This window comes from Trichosurus vulpecula, chromosome 1, assembly GCF_011100635.1.
Source record: "Trichosurus vulpecula isolate mTriVul1 chromosome 1, mTriVul1.pri, whole genome shotgun sequence".
Classification (NCBI taxonomy): domain Eukaryota; kingdom Metazoa; phylum Chordata; class Mammalia; order Diprotodontia; family Phalangeridae; genus Trichosurus; species Trichosurus vulpecula.
In genome coordinates, this window is record NC_050573.1 from 513,303,607 (window position 1) to 513,329,966 (window position 26,360).

Here is a 26,360-nt window from a genome sequence, read left to right on the forward strand (position 1 = left end):
TACCTGAACTATTTACAGAGGATTTATTCTTGTAGTCATCTTATCCCGTTAGTTTTCTTTTTCTCTTTTTAAATACCAAAAAGAGAGAATTCTGCATATTTGACCCTAAAAAGATGAACTCCCTCTGCAGCAGGTTTCCCAATGAGGCACAGTAAGGAAGATGGTCAGATTTTAGAAAGATAGGGATTTGGTCAACTGGATTTATGTCCCCTTCCCTTAACACCCTGCCCCTTTGATTCCTTATAATTAGCCTGCTTCGGGGGAACTGAATCCAAACTTTTGGGCAGAGTCCTACCTGAACTGCACTTAACTTTTGCTATTGGGTGTTTCCCAGCAGAATTAAGCAAATCAACTGCTTTAATATTTGTGTAAGATTAGAGCAGCTTCAACAGTCGAGGCAAATAGTGCTATCCATACAAATGGGTACTCTGAGAATGTAAGGAGGAGGCAAAGTGTGCTCTCTACCATGCTCCTTGGGTAAAGAGTGGCAATATTCTTTCCCCAAAAGAGCTTTGAGTATGGTTTTTGAAACACGGAATCACTGTATCATAGATTTTAGAGCTAGAAAGATCTTTAGGGACCAACAAATCTAATCCCGTGCTTTAGTTGAAAAAAATGGCCCAGGACCACAAAGGGAAACACAAATTTGAACCCAGGTCTTCCTGACTCCATTTCCAGAGTCCTATTAAATCCAATTTACTTGCAAGTCATGGCATCACCTTCTTGATGTCATGGTCCTCTTTGAGAATGAAGGGCAAACAACATCATTCACCTCCAAGAAGCCCTATATTTGATAAGACAGTGCTAACCTCAGAAGGAGGAAGACTCTCTAGTCCAATGATTTCTTGGATCCAGCATCCAAGAAGACTTACCTGATAAGGACCGACATTTAGATATAGTCCTGGTTGACTCTCTAGGCTTTCTTTATCCCATTTCCATGAAGTCACCTGAGCCTCTGAGAAGTGGCCATATAACCTAAGAAAATTATTCTGGTCCCAAATAACTGACAAGTCTTATTCTTGCTACTCTTAATCCCTTCCCAAAAGCATTTGGACAACTCCTTTCTAGAATGAGTTTGAGGGACTATGGAAGACTTGTTGAAAAGTGCTATACTTTTTGATTGGTTGCTGTCCTTCATTCTCCAAGAGGATCAAAATGACATCACTATGTTGGAGTCAAGGTACAGTGTGTCCGACTGTGGTTAATCAGACCAGTATGAGCTCAGAACACTCTATCATGGGGTGGCCGCAAATAGCCCATATGCTTTCTAATGTTGTTTCTATATAATTAGGGAAAAGGTGAATTCACCTACTTCCCTCCCCCAACCAAGTATGTCAAGGATGATAGATTTCACTTTAATGAGGGCCCAACATCATCATCACTGTTGTAGGACCAGTGTTCCTCATTATCAAAATAGGGATTAGATTTCTCTAAAAGTCAACAAAGCTGTCCCTGGGACTTGATTGGCCCCTGCCACCCTTGACACAGCTTCATAGTCACCTAAGGGCATAAAAAGTCTTATCCACATGGCCAACTCTGGTTTTCTGCAGACCATAAGTCATTATATTCTGCCAAGATGACCAAACATATTTCCACATCAAGAGTAGTGTGTCCAGAGCACCCAAGTGCCACTGTATCTTTGTTGCATATCCTTGCTGTGTGAGGGCAAAGTAAACCTCATTTTTAAACTATTCAGTGATATGTAAGTGCTTCTCATTTCATTCCAACATTAAACTTCAGCAGGGTGCTGATGTTGAGTACACCCCTAACATCTGGTATAGTTGGCAGGTTAGGACTAGATGAGATGGCCTCACAGCTCACATCTTAGTCAAGTTGAGAGAAAAAGGGTGAAAATATAGAGGGTGGGGTGACTAGATGACAAAACAGCATGGTTGGAAGAGCCATCATAATTGTGTATGAAGAGTCTTCTCTATGGATCAGGGAACAGGTTCCTACTCAGGCAAAACAATTATCTCAGTGAGTGATGAAGTTGCTTGGGAGGGTAAAGAAAGTGCCAAGTCCAGAACTTTCTGGTTGTTGTTGAGTGTTCTGCACAAGGTGGACTTACTACATAATAATACTGAAAAAGCAAACTGGACTAGTGCAACTTAGCAAATAAGAATGGATCTCTTGACTTTGTGTGTGTGTGTGTGTGTGTGTGTGTGTGTGTGTGTGTGTGTGAGTGTGTGTGTGTGTGTGAGTGTGTGTGTGTGTGTGTGTGTGTGTGTGTGTACTGTGTACTGTGTACTGTGTACTGTGTACTGTGTAAAGAAAGCCAAGGAGTAGCTAATGGAGCTATGACCACCAAGTAAAGGCATCTCTTCTGATAGGTGAGGGTCATCTCCAGGTACCCATCATATGGTTTCTGACCCAAAGGTCCTGGTTCCTGCCAAGATGAAAGTAATGAGATATGAAAATAAAGGTGGACAAGAAGTAGAGACTTGGGAATTCCCACCTGTGGTAAGAAAGCTCCAGGTTTATCCTATTATTGCTACTGGGAATGGGGTGACTCACTGTGTTGAGGGATCAGGAGATGGGCAGGCCTTCTCTACCAAGAAGCTTAGGCAGTTGTAAGAGAAGTTCAAACAGAAATCTAATGAGTCATTACAGTAATGGCTACTGAGGGCATGGTCTAATGGAGCCAATGCTGAGCCACTCTTCCCCAGCTGACTTCTATAGGAGAGAGGAGCTCTCTAAAAACATACTTTTACAGAGTCTGCTAGATTTATTGGAGCCTACAGATGGGAATACTCTTTGTTGCTTTATAGATGGCTGAGAAGGTGAGCTATTTGCATGTGGCCCCATAAAGGTGAATTCCCATTGCAGTCATCACCTTGATAAAGATCTGCAAGGGAAGAGGTGATGTTTCTTAAAGGAAATAGTTTTGATTGATTGGATTTATTCAGCTTCCCCAAGACCTGCCTCACCCTACCTGCCTCCTGGGTGGAACCCCACCCCAATGGCTTCAAATTTTAAGTATAAGACACACAATTCTACTGGTATGGGCTGATCAACTGGTAAGATCTGAGAAGGAAACTAGGATCACAGTGGATATCAAGGCAAATATGGCAGTGAGTACAAACGGGTGCTCTGAGGGTGGTAGAAGACAGATCTATATCTGTTGGCCTGCCAGGTAGGCAGAAAATGATGATACCCTTTCCTAAATGGAGCTTTGGATACGGACCTGGAATTTGAGGTTGTTAAGAAAGCAATTAATGGCTAATCCATGGGTGTACTCGTAAAACTTTACAGGGAAATTCAGTACTAGAGCACAAGGGGCCCTTCAGCACTGCCTAAGCCTGAGTCGCCCTCTGAAGTCACTGCCTCAATTGGATCATTCAGGGAGACTAGAGGATAGACCATGGAGGGGAGGGATATTATAGACTCAGTATTTGTGCAGGCCATTTCAGCAACCTCCATGACTCTTGGTTGGACCAAATGGAAACCCTTTCAATTACTCAAACCATCCAATTATATTATCAACGTAATGGTGTACATCAGTACCCTGAGGAAAGGAGGCATCTTTCAGGTCTTTGCCCACCAGAGTGGCAATATGAGGGAGAATTCAAGTATCCTGGAGGAAAGAGGGTAAAGGCATATTGGATTCCTTCCCAGGTGAAAGCACATTGCTCTTGACTAGTCTCAGCCTTGGAATGGGGAAAAATGGACAGAATTGATAACACCGTATTTCTTGCCCTGGGCCTGAGCCTACCTGGTGTACAATACTGACATGATCAGAACTGTAGAAATGGGCATGATGACTTTGTTAAACTTTCTGTGGTTGACTGTAACCTGACAGGTGACATTTGCCTTCCTTACAAGGTAACATACATAGAGTTTTGTTAAGGGGAGCTGGTATGATGAGACACTCTAGCTTTCTTTACCTCTAAAACTAGGGCAGAAAGATCTTTTATAGTCCTCCCTCCCCTTCCCCTATCCTGGATCCCAGTATTGTATGGCCTAGAGGGAGTGGGGGTAGAAATCCTAGGACCAAGTGGATTGGCTCTTGCCAATGAGTAAGGTATGTGATACTACTTAAAAGACTATACTTTTCATTCAAGATTATCATGTAATCTTGTAACTGGGAAAAATCATCCATGCATTTCCTTCTATGCAAGAGAAGATAGAATACAAACAAACAAATAAATAGGTAGATAAATGAATGAATGAATAAACAAATAAATGTGCCTTATAACCTGATGTCTTTACTTTCTTGCTCTATTCTCCTGTTAGAATACATTTCTTTTATCCCTCGATGATATAAATCCTAACAATCTTTAAAGACCAAATTCACGTCCTACCACCTACATGAAAACTTCTCCTGCTTCCACTGTTCTCTAACTTGTAGAGCAAAGAGCCTGAAACATACAATCCATCAGTAATTTCTATAGAGTCTTGTGCTATTCAGTATTATTTTATAAGTATTATAGTCTTCTCTTCCCAACAAGACTGTAAACTCTACTATATCGGGTGGGTAAAACTTTTCCCATTACTCTCAACTTAACAGATATATTCTTCTATTGCTGTAATTTACTTTTAAAAAATACACAGTATCTTTCAGTTTTATATTAGGTCCACTTCAAAATATATTCTTCAGGTCACACTAATCAAATTACCAAAGAATTACTTTATAGTTAGGAAAAAATGACAAAATTCATCTGAAGCAACAGAAGGTCAAGAACCACAAGGGACTTAATGAAAAAAAAAATGGGAAGGAAGGCATCCTGATAGTACCAGACATCAAACTATACTATAAAAACAGTGATCATTAAGATAATTTAGTAATGGTTAAGAAAAAGAGGCTCATCAGTGAAAAAGATTAGGAATACTATATATAGAAGCAAAAGAGCATAGTAGCCTAATGTTTAATAAACTCAAGGACTTCAGCTATTGGAATAAGGACTCACTATCAACAAAAACTGCTGGAAAATGTAGAAAGCAGGCTGGCAGAAATTAGATACAGACCAACATCTCACATTGCTTACCAATATTAGCTCCAAATAGGAACCTGACTGAAACATGAATGGTGACATCAAAAATAAATTAGGGGCATAGGGAAGAAATTACATTACAGATCTATGGATAGGGAAAGAGTTCATGACTAAAGGATAGAGAGGATCACAGATAAAAAGGACAATTTAGATTATGTAAAATTAAAGTTTTCTGCACAAACAAAAAAACCAATGCAGCTAAAATTAGACGAGAAGCAGGTAACTAGGAAAAAAAATCTTTGGCAAGTTTCTCTGATAAAGGTCTCTTTTCCAAGCTATATAGGCAATGGATTAAAATATATAAGGATAAGAATCAGAGCCATTGCTCAACTGAAAAATGGTCAAAGGATGTGAACAGGGAGTTTTCAGAGGAAGACAATATATTCATAGCCCATAGGAAAGAATTTTCCAAATCACTAATAATTGTTGCTGTTTTTCAGTAATGGCCATTCACATTTGACTCTTCATGAACACTTTCGGGGCTCTCTTGGTAAAGATCCTGGAGTGGTTTGCCATTTCCTTCTTCAGCTCATTTTACAGATGAGGAAACTGAGGCAAACAGGATTAAATGACTTGCCCAGGGTCATATAGCTAGTAAGTGTCTGAAGCTGGATTTGAACTCAGATCGTCTTAATTCCACGTCTATCATTCTATACTGTGCTCTCTAGCTGCCCCCACTAATAATAAGAAAAATGCTAATTGAAACAACTCTTAGGTTACACCTCATATCTATCAGATTGGTACAGTTGACAAAAAAGGAATATGACAAATGTTGGCTATGGGAAAACAGAGTATTAATGCACTATTGGTGGGGCTGTGAACTGGTCTAGCCATTTTGAAAAGCAATTTGGGATGATGCCCTCAACATTTTTAAACTGTCCATCCCCTTTGACCCAGTGATAGCACTACTAGGGATGTAGCCCAAAAAGACAGGGAAAGAGGAAAAGGGGCCATATGTACAAAAACATTTATAGCTGTTCTTTGTAGTGGCAAAAAACTGAAAACTGAGGAGGTGCTTATGAACTGGGGAATGGCTCAACAAGTCATGGTATATGGATAGCTTATGAATACCACTGTGCTGTAAGAAATGATGAAGATGATGGTTTTCAGAGAAACCTAGGAACGCCTGTATGAATGGAGGTAGAACGAAGCGAGCAGAACTAGGAAAACAATTTATACAATAACAACAATATTGTTTAAAGATGACAACTCTGAAAGTTTTCATTTTATTTGTTTTTAAAAGTGGTTATTATCTCTCCCTCCCACTCCCCTTATTCTGCCCAACAGAACAATAAAAAACAAAAATATCAAAACCAAACCCTGACATTAAATACACATAGCCTAGCAGAACAAATTTCTATACCAACTATGTCCAAATATATGTTTCTTTCTAGTGTTTGAGTTTGTCACTTGTCTGGAAAGAGACTGGCAGTATGATTCCTCTTTAGTCCTCCAGATTGAACTCTGAAAGACTTAAGAACACTCATCAATAACACAATGACTAACCATATTTCCAGATGATCCAGGATGAACTATGCTAAGCACCTCTTGGCAGAAAGGTGGTGGACTCGAGGTGCTGATTGAGACACATTTTTTGGACATGGTCAATGAAGGCATTTGCTTTGTTTTGCTTAACTAAGCATGTTTGGAGGGTTTTTTTTCCTTTTTCTTTTAAATGGAGGTAAGATGGTGAGAAAATGGATTTTTTTGGTTAATTTTAGACATTTTAATTGAGTATATGTATGTATACATGTATACCTGTGCATACATATGTACGTATATATGTCTCTCTCTGTATATGTGTATATATGTATTTATCTCTCCTCCCTACACTCTCCAGAGAATGATTCCATATAACAAAGTAAAAAGAGAAACAAAAGTAAGTCGGCAAAATTAACTAACATACGCTCCAAATCTGATAGTATATTCAATGTTCCATACCCACAATACCTGACTTCTGCAAAGAAGGAAAGAAGATCCATTTCTGTATCTCTTCTGTGGGGCCAACACTGCTGTACGTTCTCACTTCTATACAGTTTGGCAAAAGTAACACTCTCGATCAGAAACCTCACACACTCATTCAGGGGATAGCACCTAATACCAGAAATTTAGCTGACTAACTGATGTTGTCCCATAAAGAATGTTCTACTAACAGACATAAACAGTATTAACAGATAAGCAAAATGCAGTATTTATAAGGACTTGAGTGTTGACTCCAAGGAACATTAAGAAGTTAATAACAGCCTGGTAAAAACCATTTAGCTGGCAGTCACTGACCTGTGTAGCATGTGTCCTTAACAACCCTACTAATGCAAAGGAGAATGCATCTCCAGATACAGGACAATTGGATTCTGCCAAGGGCTGTCCAGGAGACCATTTCCCTGGACTCAAAAGCACCAGTATTTCTGTAATGCCACAGAGGAGGTATTCTCATTGTTTTCTTGTAAAATGATCTTGTTATATTGATAGTCTTTTAAAAAGTGAGGGGTGTGTGTACATGTGTATACATATGTGCGTGTGCATCTGTGTGTAAATGTATGGGTATAGATGTGACACATATATCTCTTTTCAAGTATCCAATAAATACTTTTGTGTCTCAAAGATAGGTCCACTTGTTACTTTTCATATAAGAAACCTAAATAAAAGCTAATAATATCATTTCCTCAATTATATAGTCTATACAAAGATGTCAAGAATAGTACTCATGCACTTACTAGGTGGGTGACCCCGAGCAAGTCACTTAACCCTTTTTTTGCCTTAGTTTCCTTATCTGTAAAATGATCTGGAGAAGGAAATAACAAACCATTCCAGTGTCTTTGCCAAGAAAAGCCCAAATGGGGTCACAACTGAAAATGACTGAATAACAACAAAGGAACACCTTAATATTTGCTGATTCTTTGGTCAAATGATGATTGAGATATTGAGAAAGTTAAGAACTGATTTCTAAACAAACCAAAACACCATAATTTTATAGGTCTATTTCTTTACTTACCTAATGATCAAATGTTTTCAAATAATCTGATGTCACATTCCAGATACAAGGATATAATTCTTCTTACTATCTAGAATCAGTAGAGTCTGAAATAACAACAGAAAATGGGATTTCACCTTTGAACTAATGCTGCTAGAAAAAAAAGATTAATAATCTCCACTATGTAACAGCAAGGCTAACAAGACTTTTTATACTACTTTTACATAAGTACACTTCTGAAAAGGAAATTTTCAACCAAGGGTATCACAGATGAGATGAGATGACATAAAGCAAATAAATACATTAATTGGCCCTGATAATTGAGCCTCAAAAAGACTCAAGAACTCTGATTAAAACAATGATCAATCCTGTTTCCAGAGGATCAATGATGAAGCATGCTAGATAACCAGACAGAGCAGTGATGAACTAAAGGGGAAAAAAGAGTCATATATTTTCAGGAATAGTTAATTCAGGAATTTAAAAAAAATTTTGTTTAATCATGTATCTTTCTTACATGGATCTTGTTTTCTATTTTTTTTCCAATGGTTGGAGGAAGAAGTGAGGAAAGTATATTTTTGTTATTTAAAGCAAATTAAAATTTAAAAATAGTAGGTATAAAAAGCAAATGTGGCTCCTATTTTTAGAATTCATCTAAAAACATTTAAAGACTAATTTCTAGAAAGCAGTCTGAGAGAAACTAGGCTTATACCAAAATTTCAAACAGTACTTGGCCTTTTGGCTAAGGGCAGGCGTTTTTGAAGCTATATAATCAAGGCCAAGTGGTCAAAGGATCAAGTTACAGGTTGATCATGTGTGAAAATGTCTCTCTCTCCTCTTCCAGTCATGTCATAGTTTGAACTTGTAACATTAATTGAAAAATGCTCTCACTTCTCTTTTTGGCTTTCATTAATCGATAAACTTGTCACCCAAAATCTCAAATAATATAGCACAGTAATCTCCAGATGGATACATGCCTATATGTAAAGGTCAAATAAACAAATTAGAAAAGCAGGGAAGTATATACATTTTGCTACTACAAACAGGAGAGAGAGGAAGAATGTCACAAAAGATAAAATAGATAATTTTGATTACATAAAATTTAAAAGCTTTTGAACAAACAAGATCAATCAAGTCAGAATTAGAAAACAGTTAACTGTGGAAGAAAAACACCTTTCAACAGATTTCTCTGATATGGGTCTAATAACCAAGATATATATGGAATTGATAAAAAAAATTATATAAACAAAAGTCATTCCCCAATAGCTAAGCGCTGAAAGGTGAATTCTCAAAAGATATGCAAGGTATCAACAACCATATAAAAATGCTATAAATCGCTATTAAAACAATTCTGATTTTTTACTTTATACCTATTAGATTGGCAAAGATGGCAAGGAAAAGGGCAGTTGTTGGCAGGATAGTGGAAGGACAGGCACACTGATGCACTGTTGCCAGACCTGTAGAGTCTATACAGCTGTTCTGGTAAGCAATTTGGAATTATAACCAAAAAGTCGCTAATCTGTACAAATCCTCTGACCTAGTGATACCACTGTTCCAAAGAGATCAGAGATAAATGGAAAATAACAGTATGCATAAAAATATCTATAGCAGCACTTTTTTTTGTCTTAATAAAGAACTGGAAGCAAAGTGAATGCCCATCAATTGGAGAATGGCTGAATTATAGTATAGGAATATAACAATATAATTGTGCCATAAAAATTATGAAAGGGCCCAGGTTCACAGAAACCTTTGAAAACTTGCATGAACTGAGACACAGTAAAGGAAGCAAAACCCAGACAATAATTTATACACTGATTACAACTTTGAAAGACTAAAGAACTCTGATTGATGCAATGACTAACACGGAAGACTGATAATGAATCATGTTGCCCACTTTTTGGCAGAGAGGTGAAGTGACTGGAGGTCTAGAATGAATAATAGTTTCAGACACAACCAATGCAACATAAACATATTTTTTTCTTGATTATCCCTTCTATTATAAGAGAGGGCTTTTATTGGGATACAGAGGAGTGTTTTGGTGGAATTTGGGGAGACAGTAATGCAAAAAAAGGTACCAATGAAATATACATAAAGAAGCGAACAGAAGCAAGTTCAAAAGGCGAAACAGAAATTTGGTACCCAGTTAAAATTGATATACACGTAAAAAAAAAGCCCAAGCTATACATGGTAGATTCATATGTAATCCTCTTTTTCTACCCTTTGCATTTTGAAGTGTTCATTTTTTTAATGATTGTCAGGTTCATAATACAAAATATATTTTTGAAAAGATGATAATGTCTAATTCTGTTTCACTCACCTCTACTCAACCTCTACTTTATATCATTTGGTCATGGAGTACATCAGGAGAGGTTCTGCCTTGATGATTGTAAGTAAAACATAAGATCATAGATCTTGAGCTGGAAGGGACCCCAGAAGCCACCTAATACAATTCCTTCATTTTACAATGAGGAAATTGAGGCCCAGTGAGATTAAGTGACTTGACTAAGGTCACATACATAATAGTCATCAGACATAGGATTTAACCCCCTGTCTTCTGACTATAGTCAAGTTTCTTTTCCACTGTTAAACAACATCTCTATATTTAAGTACATGTATGAAAAGAATTATGCAAATACTATTATTACCATTAAATTTTACTTTCAATAAATGACTCATAATGTAAACTAAGGAAAATTTCACCAAAAACATTGAAACAAGGTCCCTCATTTATAAGTATAAATTAACAAAGTAATGCTGATGTTAATAATATTAGGAGCATATGTTCTCATGGTTGTTACTGAAACTAGTTTCATGCAATAATATACTAGTGTGCCCTACTTAAAGAAAAAAAATCTAAGCATAAAATTTCAAAATTTATAGATCTATTAAGGGATGATTACTTGCTAACCAGGAATACAATTGTCCCAATGCTCTTCAAATACATTTTGCTAGTACTGTTTGTAATTATGGAGTCACCAGATTCCTTTAACTATCCACACTTGTATCAACCTTGGCTGTTTCTAAACTAACACACAGAAGAGCAGTAGGACTTGGAAGGTAGCTGTTGTACCTAAGGCAGTTCTCCATCTCCAAACTGTGAAGTGTGCCCCCCTTTTTGGGCTGGGGCAAAGTAGTGGTGGGGAGGAGAGGATGCAAGATACTGAGAGGCATGAAGCAATGGCCAGAACTGTTGGATATTTCCTAGTACAGCTCCCACATAAATATGCGCATTGTTTTCAATGAAAACAAAATTCAAATCAAAGACAACAAAAGAGAGATTAACACTGGGAATTTGTTCTGACAGTGAATGCATTGCAGTGATTATTTAATATGGTATTTGCAAACAAGGTCAAACATGAGCAAGGGGAGGAGACACAATCTGTCACTATCAAAATCCGTCAGCATATGTTCATGACAAATGAACTGTTTGCTGTCCTTGAATGCGAGGGATATAAATTCAAAATTAAACCTTCTTTGTGTGGAAGTTTAAAGTACCACAATATCTGCTGTATTGCTCATCATTACTCATTTTGGTAAGTAAAATATGATAGCCTGGCCCCCAAAAACCCGAAAACCATAGGTTTTAAAAAACAGGAAATTCAAGAATGAGAATATATTTAATCATTTGGAATTTTCAACAATTAAAATATTGTCTCTAATTTTTCAAAAGAGAAATAATAGCCCTTTGTGATAGACAAATACACAACCAATTTGAAAAAGAAGACCACTGAAATAGCTAAAACTGGTACAAAGAAAACAGAGACCATTTAAGTGGGGAAATATAGAAACGTAGAGTGTACATGTAGATTAAGATGGCAAGAGAATTTTTTCCACAGAAAATCAGATGCTTTTAACATGTGAAACAAACACTTTCAAAACCCACCTCAGTGACATCAAAAGGATTCCTCACATCACATAAGGCTTCTGACAGAAGTGCTAAGTGTAAAAAAGCCTCATTCCTTGGGGGAAATGTGGGCTATTACGTGTAACTACTGACATTGTCAAACTGATGCTTAGTGAATCATACACAAAACAGCTTTGAATGGTTCCATGTATAGAGTAATGTGATGGGAAGGGAAACTGCCTGTGTCTGATGACTTTATCATCAACTGAGAAATTAAAATCTTTATATTACATACTGCAAGTAGTTAAAGAAACCGTTGACATAGTTAAAATGCAAACCTATTGAATACAATGTGGTATAATGGACAGCATACTGGGACTACAGTCAGGAAGACTCTGGGTAGGTTACTTAACTGCTCTATGCCTCAGTTTCCTCATCTATAATGAATGGGTTGAACTACATGTCCTCTGAGGTACTTATAAAATACTGTCTGTTTGAGGTCCTTTTCATAAGGAACTGTTAATGAAAAAGGCAGAAAACGTGTTGGTTTTTTTTAATAATGGGAAAATATTTAGATTAATCATCAAAGGTTATAAGCCAGTTAACACTGCCGCTGCTATGGATGAATATCTTGATACCACATAGGAGTAGTACTGTACTTTACTTTCATGTACGCCACTAAATATATATGTAAGAAAGAACTTTCAGATGGGATTTGGATAGTTTTGGGGATAAAATGTAGTGAAGTGAAGACTCAGAACTTGTAAACAATACAGATGCCTTGCTTGTGTCATAAAATGGAAAAACAGTTAATTGTTATAAAAAGGCAGAGAAATATCTTTGATTTATTAAAAAATGAGAGTATGAAGAAAACCATTTCAAGGACAGACTTCAAAGAGCTGCAAAGCATGATGATGTAATGTTAGCTAATTTTCATGCATGCATATTTTACGGCTAAAGAGAGTAAAACAACAAAATGAGAAATATAAACATTTGGAGACTAAGCTTTGATTTTAAGACTATCAGTGTGGTAGGAAAAAACTGAGGAGTTGTGACTTTTTAAGCAAAAACTAAATCCCTTGAGAGTCAGGAGGCTACACTTAAGTCACTGAAGACAATCACAGCAAGAGGGATCACCTAAGAAAGCAACAGAGGAGGAACCTGAGTTGAAGACATAAGTGGCGCTAAAAAATCCATTTTGGGTTAGAAGCAGTCACCAGGAGGACTTCAGCTGGGAGATTCCTTATAGATCAGAGAAGAAGATCTCATTGGCCAAGAGCTCCCGGGAAAGCTTTTGCTCTTCAGTGCCACCGGAGTTGAGGAAGGGAGAAGTTTTTCACAAGGCCTTGTTGCTCTCTGCTGCCACCTTTGGTGGAGTTTGCATCTGTGGTATCTTGGTGAGGTGGCTTAAATTGTGAATTTTTAACTGTGTCAGTTGCTGACACTAAAACTGATTGGACAGCACAGCATCCAGGTGAATAATTAACTAGCTGGGATGATCTGTATAGCCCAGAGAACACCAGTTTTATGAGGTTCACAATTCTTTAGCTTACAGAAAACTGCTATTCAGTTTTGGTACTAACACTCTCTAAACTCCCTTTTAAGGGTGATGTTAATTGAAAGAACTGATAAAGGCTTTGTGTAGGTAGAGAAGAGGATTTCCCCAGTTGAAGAGTGGTGAGGATTAACAGTTAAGCAGCAAGCAGAGAAGCAGTTTCACGTGACAGTGTTCCAGAATGGATCAATACCACCGAAGCCCAAAGTCTAAAGTGAATTATCCTCAACATGGGTTGTCTTCCATATATACCTCCATGCCAGATTCCTTATAAGGGCATGCCCACTCTTTACCATCCCTTGGTGGAAGGATATGATCTTAAGTTTATGTGTACTGTGATGTATCTCATTATCTATATTTTTATTAGTATTTATAATCTTATTTCATTTACTTTATTATTATATACATGGCAATGTATAAGATCCAAGTGTCATTACTGTGTCTGGTTGTAGAAATGGCTATTAATCTCCCCTAACAGGATTACCTTTAGGACCCTGTGGGAATTTGACTGTAACTGTGTGGTAGTGGTATATCTCTGGGAACTTCAGATGTGTTAGGGTGACAGCAGGTTGCAGAATGAGCCAAATGCTAGAGAAGTGGAGTGTCTCACATACCTAAGAGTGTGAGTTCTTAAGTGTGACATTGTGTGTAGAGTTCACATTCCACTTTGCCAGTAAGCTCCACTTAAACATACATTTGTCAGTTACATTCTGAGAGCACTGGAGGAGAGTGACCTAATTTTTTCTTCATTACATTATAATGCTATGATCTACAGCAATGCCATATCAAGAGAAAACTTTGATATAAATGACAGACTTTTAAAAATGAAGTCAGATGGGAGAACTGTACTTGACCCTGCATTAAAAGAGCTCAGTCAACTTCAGATCTAAAAACAGTAGTTAAAAATATGGTTCCTTGTCCAAAAAATATAGCTCCTTGTACAATCTGGTCACAATGAAAGCACAATAATCTTGTGATGAGAAATATGACTGAAAAGGCACATAGGTTTTCAAATCGTTGTAAGAGTAATCAATTTTATTTCAAATAATCCACTAAAAGAAAGGCTCTTTGCAAAATTATATGAAGATACTAGAGCAGAGCACAGGACACTGTCATATTGGTGGAACACTTGCTGGCTTTCTCCTGTTGTACTGGGCTAACAGCCAGGCCCTGCTGAGAACCCCTCTAAGCACAGTTGTTTACACAGAATCAGGATACGGAAGTACCCCTAGGGCAGCAGCACCATGGAAAATTAACTACAGAAAAAAGGACTGTAAAATAGGGGAGACTCCAGAGACAGAATGCCCTAAACCATAGGGTACGTTTTTGAAAATTGCCTGGGCAATTTCTAAACTGATGCAGCATCCAGCATTTGGGGACAAAAGTGATCCTGGGGATGTGCAAGTTGTTGACTTGTCAAACCCTCACAATTTTACACAGGCTGTTGCAATAGAAACCAAGTACCAGGATGAAGGCAGGGGGACACCATGAACCGAACCAATAAATGGGAAAGGGCTTATTTCTTCCCCATCTCCAGGGCACTAAGAAATGAACCTGGGGTTCTGTTTTGTCAGGACATAAAGCCAATTTGATCTCAGAGCTAGGACTCCAGGTAGAATACTGCAGCCAGCCAGCCCAGCAGAGAAGTCAAGAGGATACCTGGGATTTGAGCCCAATGAAGGGCTTTGGACTTGGAGCTTGGGACTAAGTTATAAAGGAAGTAAGCTAAACTGTAAACTTAATTCCCTTACCCTCCCCAGAATACGAGATGGTACAAGGGGATTATGCTTCCCCATCCCGCTGTGTGACAGTATGTTTCTAGATTTGTTATTATACCTTTGAAGTAAATATTCCTTTGTAAAAACTAATCTGAGTGATGACAGTGGTTAGATGAAACTGGAGTGTAGGGAATCTACCCCCACAATTAGGGGAGCACCACTGGTGGGGGATGGAGCCAATGGCAGAGCCAGAGAAACCTCAGATAGCCTTGAGGGTATCAAAGAACCCCGGGGTGGGTGATACCAACGTACCCAGACTTTAGGCAGTGGGGTCAGGGTAGTCAGCATTTCAACTAGATGAGCTCTTGAGTCCTATCCACTTCTTGATACATCATCCTATGTGTCTCCCCTGATAAAATCTCAGCTCCTTTTCTATTTGTATCCCCAGTGCCTTGCACTATGCCTAACACATAGTAGAAGCTTGATGAATGTTAATGGCACCCAACTCCCAGAGTTTTGGGAGAAGTTTTGGAAGAGGCCCCACTGCTGTGATGGGTGGGTGTGTTGGCAATTTAGAAGACACTGCAATTCCAAGGGAACATGGGGAGCGGGTAGGCAGTCCCAGATCGTTAGTTCTGAAAGGGCAGAAAGCCTGCCTTTGGCAACTCCAGGAAGCTGCGTATTTTGCAAGAGAGCCTAAACAGCCTAGTCATTCAAGAGATTTAGTAATTACCCAGTTAAAAGATGTTTGGGGTTGTAAGTAGCCCCAGTCCCCTCCAGAAGCACTAGTCTCCCCATAAGAAGTGATCAAGGCCTTTAAAGATAAAAGAGAGGGAGTGGGAACAAAAGAGGGTAGGAGGCTAAACTCCTATAGGACTCAATTTGAGGAACAAGAGAAGGCTCTACCAAGCCATTGGGAAGGCAACCTGGGAACCTCCAACCCTATTCCTAGGTGAAGAGAATCTACTTCAACCCCTCTTAAATCTGGCCCTCAGTGGTTGTAACATCTTCAGCCCCTCAAAGAAGTCACAACCTAATCTGACCCAGAGCACAGACAAATTCCCATGCTGATACCCATCATTCCCATACCCTGACCCTGTCCCTCCATCATACGGCAGTGGACTCCTATGCTCTGTAGCTGCTGCAGTGAGTAATCACCTTCCCACCCCATCTTTTCCATTTCTCAGTGAGGAACAATGGTAGCATAGGATGAACAGAAATGCATGAGTAGTAATTACATTACTTCCCACACACCTCCCACCAAATTCACCCCACCCCTTACTCCACTGTTGCAGAGGGTGGTGGAGTACCATCATTCTTCCAGCCTCTCAGACCGTAAGCAGCCTTCTTAGCCTCCATGACGCACTCAACTGGAACGACTCTTCAAAGTTTTCAATAATCCCCTAACTGCCACAACTAGTGGTCTTTTCTCAGTCTCCGTGCCTCTTGATTTCTCTGCAACATTTGACACTAACAACCACCCTCTCCTACTGGATCTTTACTTCTCCTCTCTGGATTGTCTTAATACTATTCAGGCTTGGCTCTCCTCCTACCCATCTGACTGCTCCTTCTTAGTCTCCTTTGCTGGATCATTCTCCATTTTATGATGCGTCCCAGCTACCCTCTAACTGTGGGTATACCCCAAGGCTGTGTTAAAGCCTGTTATTGATTCTCTCTGTACAATTTCACTTGGTGATTTCCTGAGCTCCCTTGGGTTTATCATCATCACTGTTATTTATAACAACAAAAACCCTAGCATTTATATCGCACCTACTATGTGCAAGGACCTGTGTTAAGGGCTTTATAAATATTACTTCATTTGATCTTCCATTGAGCCTGAGAGGTAGATGCCATCATTATCCCCACTTTATGAGATGAGGAAACTGAGGCAATAAACAACTTGCCTAGGGTCATGCAGCTATTAAGCTGGGGCTGGATTTAAACTTAGATCTTTCTGACTCTAGGTCCAGCACTGTACCCATTCCATTACCTAGCTGCCTCAATCATCTCTTCCTAAATGACGTGTGTGTGTGTGTGTGTGTGTGTGTGTGGCCCTAATTTCTGTCAAACTCCAATCCTATATCAAAGTCTATTGATCATTTCAAACTAGATATACAGGATGCATACACATCTTAAACACAGCTTGTCCAAAACAGAATCATTACCTTTCCCCCACGATGCCTGTTCTGAATTTCCCTATTTTGCAGAGTGTACCAATATCCTTCTGATCACCCCAAATCTCCACCTCGAGGCCTCGCTTTCCCCGACGCCACATATCCAATCAGTTGCCAAATCTGAGTATTTCTAACCCTCGACATCTCTCAATTCTACCCCCTCCTCTCCACTTGAATGGCCTTAATTATAGTTCAGGGCCTCACTGCCTCTTATCTGGATCACCGCAATAGCTTCCTAATTGGTCTCCCTGCTTGAGTTTCTCGTCCAATCCTTCAAAAAGTTGCCACTGTGACTTTTCTAAAATCCAGGTCTGACGCGCCACTGTCCTATTTGATAAGCTCCAGTGGCTCCATATTAGCTCTAAAATCAAACATTATTTCATCTTTATCTCATCATTTTAAAATGTCTATTTCCATGTTTTATAATATACACAATTATTAGTGTAATAGTACAGGCATAATGGGGCAGTTAGGTGGTACCGTGGATAGAGTGTTGGACTTGGAGTCAGGAAAACTTATCTTCCTGAGTTCAAATCCAGCCTCAGACACTTACTGTGTGACCATGGGCAAGTCACTTAACTCTATTTGCCTCAGTTTCCTCATCTGTAAAATGAGCTGGGGAAGGAAATGGCAAACTACTCTAGCATCTTTGCCAAGAAAACCCCAAACGGGGTCACAAAGATTCAGACGTGACTGTAAAAGACTGAACAAACACGCATAATGAGAGGGAATAAATAGTAGGGTGTCCCCTCCCTCCCCACCTTACCCCCTGCCAAGTCTGCTCTAGCTAGAGCACACCCCATGAGTACTAAGTACGTATGTTATTCCATTCCAGGGAAATGTGGCTCAATGTTGAAAGTATCTGATTCTCTGGGATAAAACAGCAAACTCTGGATAGTCCTCTAGTCCTCTCCCCACACCACCTTATGACAGGAGGCTGGAGTGCTGCGTGAGTTAAAATGGAGAGAAAGCTTCCTAACTCTCTTCCTTCAATAATTTGTGTCAAGTAATTTTCCCATGAGGGGTTGATGGCAAAACAGCACAAATAAACTTTGCAAAAAAACGAGGTTGCAAAATGGAGTAGGCTTCATGCACACAAAACCCAAAGTCACGCTGACTATGCTTCCCCAAGCAATCCCCAGGGTGATGAGGGAACCAGCATCTGGGAGATAAAGGAATAGTGGAATGGGGGCGAGGAAATGTCTTCTATGTGGAGGGATCCACACTATTCCCACAGGCTGCTATCAGACTCTATGACCAAATTCTGTGAGGAACTAAAAGGGACATGGAAAGTCATCTCAAATTGTCACCAAATCCACCTATCATCAGGTTCAATAACCACTGTATCTAACTTTCACCATACATGCATAATCAATAGTGTCCCTATATCTTTTGATAGCCATAATAGAGGCTTAATTAGCACTATAGTAATCTGAGTGGTCATTTGAGCCAAATCTAGAACATAAGATCATTCATGGATAATACATGTGCCAAAATAATCTGAAGGTTTTTTAACTAAAGGAAAAAATGCCATTTTCCCTAGTGATTAAAAAAAATACAATTTCACCTTACAACAAAATTTCCTCCTGAAGTTTTCATATTTTGGAGGAGAAATTTAATATTCTAAATAAAACAGTCCCTCAAATTCAACATCATATTTTGATCCACAAAGATAAAGTAATTAAATTGAGGGGGGAGAAGGGGTATCAATAATAAATTTACAACTTTCTGTGTAGCAAGGAACTGTAGTTCCTTGGTACTTGAACTCTTTCTTGTTGCTTGAAGTATTTTTTTTTCTTTATTTCAAAATTTTGGTTTTAACATTCCTAGATGTTTTCATTTTGGGATTTCTTCCAGGATATGATTGGTAGATTCATTCTTTTTTTTTTCACTTTGCTTTCTGATTCTGTCATGCCCATGAGGTATAGTCTTAATTCTTCTCTTTTTAAGCCAAACTCCTTGAAAAATTATCTACACTCCAGGCCTCCACCTCCTTTCCTCACTAATGGCTTTCTCCAAAGTTACCAATGAGCTCTTTCATTGCCAGATCTGATGGTCTTTTCTCAGTTGTCATTCTTTTCTACCTATCTGCTGAATTTAAAACTGTTGACAACCCTTCCTCCTGGAGAGCCTCTCCTGTCTGGGTTTTTGTGACACATCTCTCTGGGATTACTGGCTGCTAGTCTACTTCTTAGCAGTCCCTTTGGGTTGCTCATTTTCCACATTCCTAACTATGCAGGTTCCCCAGGGATATATGACCTAGGTCCTCTTCTATTTTCCTTTTATAGTTTATTAGTAACTTCATCAGCTCCCATGGATTTAGCTATCATCTCTACGCAGAGAAAGATATTCTGCCTACTGTATATTTTTGTGTGTGTGTATGTGTATATTTCAAAATGAGACGTCCCTGATAAATCTCAAACTCAACATGTCCAAAACTGGACTCATCATCTTTCTCCCCAGTTCCTCCTCTCTTTCAAAATCCCCTATTTCTGTCAAAGGTAACCCCATAAATCCAGTCTCACAGGTTCCTGGCCTCAGTGTTATCCCTAAAGCTTTACTCTCCCCTCACCCCACATATCTAATCAGTTATTATATACTGTCATTTCTACCTTCACAGCATCTCATACCTGAGCCCTTCTCTCCAGTCACACAGCAAACACCTTAGTTCAAGGCCTCCTCATCTCTCACTTACTGAAACAGCCTCTTAATTGGCCTTCTCGCTTCAAAACTCTCCCTACTCCAGTCCATCCTCCACACTGCTGCAAAGTGATTTTCCATAAGCACAGATCTGACCATGATACTCCACTACTCAATTATTACTCCAGTGGCTTCCTATTCCTACTGGAATAAAATATAATCTCTTCCGTGTAGCTTTTAAAGCCCTTTACAACCTGTCCACAACTTACCTCTCCAACCTCACTGGGCATTACTTCCCCTCCCCCACCCTGAAACGCAGCTAAATTGGTCATCTCTTTCTCACTGGCTGTCTGCCCTGCCTAGAATGAGTTCCCTCCTTGCCTCTACCCCACAGTCTCTCTCTCGTCCTTTAAGATAACACTCAAGTGCCATCTTCTCAATGAAGCCATTCCTAATCCCTTAACTGCTAGTGTCCTTCTTTCTCAAACTACCTCAGAGTTAACTTCTTTGTATATGTTTGCATTTATTAATGTTACATATAATTTATATGTATTTGTCTTCCCATAAGCTCACTGGGAGTACAGATTAATTTTTTTGTACTTGTATACCCCCCAGCACCTATCCTGGCACACTACAGACATTAGTAATTACTTGTTGATTGACTGATATCAGCTAAAATTTAAAAGGAGATATGGGCTATTCTTTCAATTTTCACAAACTCAGAAATAACCTTTTGTATTGAAAGTTATCCTTTATCTATTTTCTAAAACTGTATTTATATGGGAATATAGTCACAATCTGAAAATTTAGTCGAAAGCATCCCAAACTACCTAAATTAACAAAGAAATCTAACGAGGCTCTTAGCAATTAGGTCCTCTTATCCAGAGAAATGTTATAAAGAAAAAGAATTTTTAATGTCAGTGTTTAAGTTATGTATTTAAGAAAATCCTTTTTCATTTCATTAACTGCTATAAGTTGCAAATCATCCCTTTTAAAGCAAAAATAAAAGCACAGTGCTTTACACCTCATTTTTAAAACTTTTAAGTTTATAGGAAAAAAATCAGCAACTTTACATCTGACCTTAATCTTGCCCAGGAAATACCAAAAATTATCTTTATCAGTTAACTTTTTTCTTCTCATGTCAATTTTCTAGTCAATCAGTTCCATCATTTAATTGAATTAACTATAGATCATTGGATTTTTTGAGCTGTTGGAAAGGACTTCAAAAAACATCCAGTACAATTCCTTTCTTTCACAAATGAAGAAAGTGAAGGCCAAAAAAGGTTAAGTAATTCAGTAACTGTGTGACTTTGACTAAACTGGATGTCCCAGAGACATCTCAAACTCATTATCTTTACAAAACTTATTATCTTTTCCCACCAAACCCTTGCCTGTTTCAAAATTCACTATTTTCTGTTAAACACCATCCTTTCAGCCTGACAGACTCATAGCCTTGGGATTACTTTTAACTCCTCACTCTCCTTCACCTCACCGATTTAATCCCTGTCCAGATCTTGCCAGTTTTACCCCACATCTCTCAAATCTGTCCCTTTCTATCTATGCACAAAGAATATCACTTGCCCTCTCATACTGAGATACCGCCTAACAGGCCTTCTGTCGGTTCCTCACACAGGATATTACATCTCTGTCTTTGTACTAGTTTATCTTATATAGGGCCCCAGACCTGGAATGCCCTCTCCTAACCTCTTGTCTCACAAAATCCTTTTTCCTCCAAGATGCAGCTCATGCATCTGGTCCTAGATGAAGTCTTTTCAGATTCCTTCAATCTGCCAGTACCCTCCCTTTAAATGTTATGGTGGTTGTCGTTCTTTATATACTTACATATATACTTGTCATCTCCTCCACAAGAATATAAGTTGAGTGGGGATTAATTCTTTGCATTGGTATCCCCAGAGCCTAGCACAGTTCCCGGAACATAGAAGGTATTTAATAAATAATGCTTGACTGATTTGAGCAAGCAGCTTTCTCTCTGTGCTCCCAGTTCTCTCTCTATAAGAATAATAAAAGTAGGAGTTTGTTACCCGATTTAAATAAGATCATATGATGCTTTTTACACACAAAGAGGTTAAGTAAATATAAGACATTAATATTATTCTTGCTCAAAGTCACCTGGCTATTTAAAAAAAACTAAGAGAGAATTAGAATCTGGTCTCCTGATTAGGCTAGGCAATACAATACAATATTGGCTCCATTGATTCCTAGACAATATAAAAACATATCTGTAGGGTGGCCATTTAAACTGCATTTTAGAAGTGTAGATCGGGCTTTTAAAATCAATTAAATTCAGGAGAGACAAATGAAAAAGCAACTACCACAAAATCTCATTTACCGGATGAATCCTTTTATTTAAAATTTTGTAATTAAAGCAGAACTTTTAAAATTTAACTATTTTTGGAAAGATCTTTCAAAAATAGACTATGCAAAAAATGCTGCAGGCCCATTTTGCTAGACTGTTAAATCCCAACTGAAGATGGTAACTGTCATATTTAATACTTACTAAAATACATGTCTGATATTATACTGGAGTAACCATTGCGGAAAAGTTTTCAGTATATGAAGTGTCCCAAAAGTCTCAGTTAAATTAAAGCTCTGATTGCTTAAAACAGCACTAAGACTTTGGAGTCACCCTTTATCACCATTAATTGCTGCTTTTTTTACACCTGTAATTAATATTCTGCACATGTTGCATCTTTTACAACTGGGGAGGAATTAATCACTCAGTAATAATGGTCTCCACGAATACAACAACAAGGAAGGTTATTGCAGATACAGCATATGGATTTTGGAGTCGGAGGATGAATTCAAATTCTACCACGTTTCTAGCTGTTCACAGAATATTGTCCCAGGAGCTGGAAGAAATGCAAAGTTTAGGTAAGACCTAGTTCTTGGCCTCACAGGGCATAAAGGGACATGACAAGTACAGAATCTGTAAATAAAAAGAAAAGATACCTAACGCCTAAGAGTGGGACAAGTCACTCCCAGTTAACAGAGCTCAGGGAAGGCTTCCTGGAGGAGGTCTAAATATAAAGTGGAAAAAACAAGATTGCCAAAGTACCTAAAATAACCCTAATTAACTTGTTGAAAATGAGATTCATCTCGGAATGATTCTCTAAGTATGTACTTCAAATAAACTTCCAAAGTAAAATAAGGTGGTCAATAATTAATTAAGCGTACCTACAGCAGGTGTCTGGTTTAAAATACACCACAGATAAATTTTCATTGAGAGGAGGAGGCAGGGGTCTAAAGCAAGGTGCTTGGGGCCGAGGGTCAGAGTGGACCCCAAGATGTTGGCCCCTGACGCAACACTGCGGAAGGGCCAAGTTCTCTCTGCTTCCTGGAGAATGCCCTGAACGAAGGAACCCTGGAGGGGTCCCGGGGTGGGGGGGTCTCACACCCGGACGAGAGGGGCTCGTCCTAGGTTCCCCACTCTCTCGCCCTAGGGCTGAGGAGGACGCAAGCTGGGGACCCCTACCCGGGGACAGAAAAGAAATGACCCGTCTTTTCCTCGAGTCTGTCCCGGACGGGAGGGTTAAAGATCCGGGTCCCAGCCCGGGCTTGCTTTCCCGCCGGTGCTGGGGTAGACACAGCTCCAGAGAAGCCCTTCTCCCGACGCCACAGAGGACCCCAGCAAGGCGAGAGTGAGGAGGGGGGCGGGGAGGCCGAGGACGCGCTAGCCTATCCGCGCAGGCGCAGGAGTCCAGCGGGAAAGGAAGGGGCGGGCGGACACCTCCGGCCGGGAGGCAAGTTGCTTCGTCGCCCCTCCCCCGCCGGGCCTCCGTCGCGGCTGCGCAGTGAGCGAGAGGCGCCCTTTCCCCCCCAGGTGGGAAGGCGCATTGTCACTTTCTCTCCTGCCCCTACTTCCACAATTTACTAGGTCGCAGGCCCTGGGCCTTGGCCTCCTTCCTTTAGAGACATCCTTCTTCGGGGCGGGGCAGGCTGGGGCAGAGGTGGGTCTGGGTAGGCATGAGATGGGGGTTTGCGTTCATTGTCATGCTGACCCAAGGAGAAGGGGCACCGGGAGAATCCTGCAACACCACCCCCACCCCCCCACCCCCGCCCCGCTTGAGATGCGCGTGATCAAGAACTAGGCCGTAGTGGGGGCACACGATTCGGAAGCTCTGGGTCTGGGGGAGCTAGCCCAGGTGTCATACCTGACAGTCATCCTTCTCCCCTCTCGGAAAAAATGAAGGTGGCAGGTTTACTGGGGCCAACCCCCTCTGCTCCCCTGCCACGGGTTGGAGTGGCGGCCTGGCCCAGTAGACACCAGGTGCCAGCCTGTGGCCACCCAATCCAAGCAGACCTTGGTACTTTTGGGGGGACAATGTGTGGGGAAATAGGAACTAAAAAAGAGCTCCTCCTGATCCTTCTCAAATTTGGGGTTTATTAGCATTAAATTCTTTTAAAAAATGTAAATAGCCTTTGAATACCCAGACTAGAATCTGCCCAAGCTGAAGCAAAGGGGGTCAAGAAATTGTGTTTGTTTGAGGACTTTTTTTTTTTGGTGGAGAGGAGTTGTCTGGGGCTAGGAATGCTAGGATTTGGGTGGGGGAAGAGATGGAAAAAGGGAAAGGGACCAAAACCCAAAGTATTTCTTCTCGTACCTTCGAAAAATGGAACCAACATCAATGATTAACCATACCAAATTACCAAATTAATAGAGCTAGAAAAAATAATAAAATTCATCTGGAAGAACAAAAGGTCAAGAATTTCAAGGGAATCAACAAAAAAAAAAAATGTGAAGGAAGGTGGCCTTCTTGTACCAGATTTCAAACTGCATTACAAGGTGATAATCATCAAAACAATCTGGTACCGGCTAAGGAATACGGAAATAGATGAGGTAAGCGATACACAGCTGCAAATGACAATGATGGGGCAAGAATTCACTTACTTGACAAAAACGGGAAATTAGAAAGCAGTTTGGCAGGAACTACATAAACCAACATCTCACACCATGTATCAAGATAAGGTCAAAATGGGTACATGATTTAGACACAAAGGATGATACCATAAGCAAATTAGGAGAGCTTAGAATAGTTTACTTGTCAGATCTATGGATAAGGCGAAAATTTAGGGCTAAAGAAAAGATAGAGAACATTATGCAATATAAAATGGATAATTTTTATTACATTAAATTTAAAAGGTTTTACACAAACAAAACCAATGCAGCCAAGATTAGAAGGAAAGCAGAAAATTAGGGGGGAGATTTACAGCAAGTTTCTCTGATAAAGACCTCATTTCTCAAATATATAGAGAACTAAGTCATTTATAAGAATAACAAATTATTCCCCACTGACAAATGGTCAAAGGATATAAACAGGAAGTTTTTAGAAGAAGAAATCAAAGTTATCTATTGTTCGGTCATGTCTGATTCTTTGTGACCCTGTTTGGGGTTTTCTTGGCAGAGATGCTGAAATGATTTGCCATTTCCTTCTCCAGCTCATTTTTACAGATGAGGAAACTGGGACAAACAGGGTTAAGTGACTTGCCCAGGATCACACAGCTAGTAAGTAACTGAGGCTGGATTTGAACTCAGGAGGTGAGTCTTCTGGACTCCTGGCCCTATGCTCTATCTATAGTTTATGAAAAAAATGGTATTGGTTAAAGAAATGCAAATTAAAACAAATCTGAGGCGCCTTCTCCCAACTATCAGATTGGCTAATATGACCGGAAAGGAAAATGACAAATGCTGGAGGGGATGCCAGAAAATTGGAACACTAATGCACTGTTGGAGGGATTGTAAACTGATCCAACTGTTCTGGAAAGCAATTTGAAACTATATCCAAAGGCTGTAAAACTGCATACCCTTTGACCCAGAAATAACACTACTAGGTCTGTATCTCAGAGATTAAAAAAGGAAAAGGACCTATATGCACAAAAATATTTGTAGCAGCTCTTTTTGTGGTGGCAAAAAATAGGAAATTGAGGGGGGACCCATCAATTGGGGAATGGTTGAACAAGTGGTATATGATTGTGATGGAATACTGTTATGTTAGAAGAAATGATGAGCAGATGCTTTCAGAAAAACTTGGAAAGACTTACATGAACTCATACAAAGTAAAGCGAGGAAAATCAGGAGAACAGTGTATAGTAACAGCAATATTGTATGATGGTCAGTTGGGAATGAGCTATTCTCAGCAATACGATATAAGACAGTTCCAAAGGACTTGTGATGAAAAATGCTACCCGCCTCCAAAGAAAGAACTGATGAAGTCTGAATGCAGATCAAAGAATTTTTTTTAAACTTTATTGTTCTCAGGTTTTTTTTAATCTGTGTTTTATTTCACAGCATGACCAATATAGAAATATTTTTGCTTGCCTTCTCAATGAGGAGGAAGGGGAGAGAGAGGGGGAGAGAATTTGGAGCTCAAAATTTTTAAAAATACATGTTAAAAATTATTTTTACATGTAATTGGATAAAATATTAAACATAAAATTATGAAGATGTCAAA

At 39.4% G+C, this 26,360-nt stretch overlaps 1 protein-coding gene across 9 annotated transcripts in view; it reads right to left on the bottom strand.

Annotated features, from left to right (window-relative positions):
- The window catches only part of SEMA4D (semaphorin 4D), a 201,550-nt gene that overhangs the window by 131,841 nt on the left and 43,349 nt on the right, over positions 1–26,360 (bottom strand). For all 9 annotated transcript variants that reach the window (XM_036740942.1, XM_036740943.1, XM_036740945.1 and 6 more), the window contains exon 2: positions 7,984–8,069. The gene's annotated coding sequence lies outside the window, so the exon portion shown is untranslated. The remainder of the gene's footprint in view (positions 1–7,983; positions 8,070–26,360) is intronic.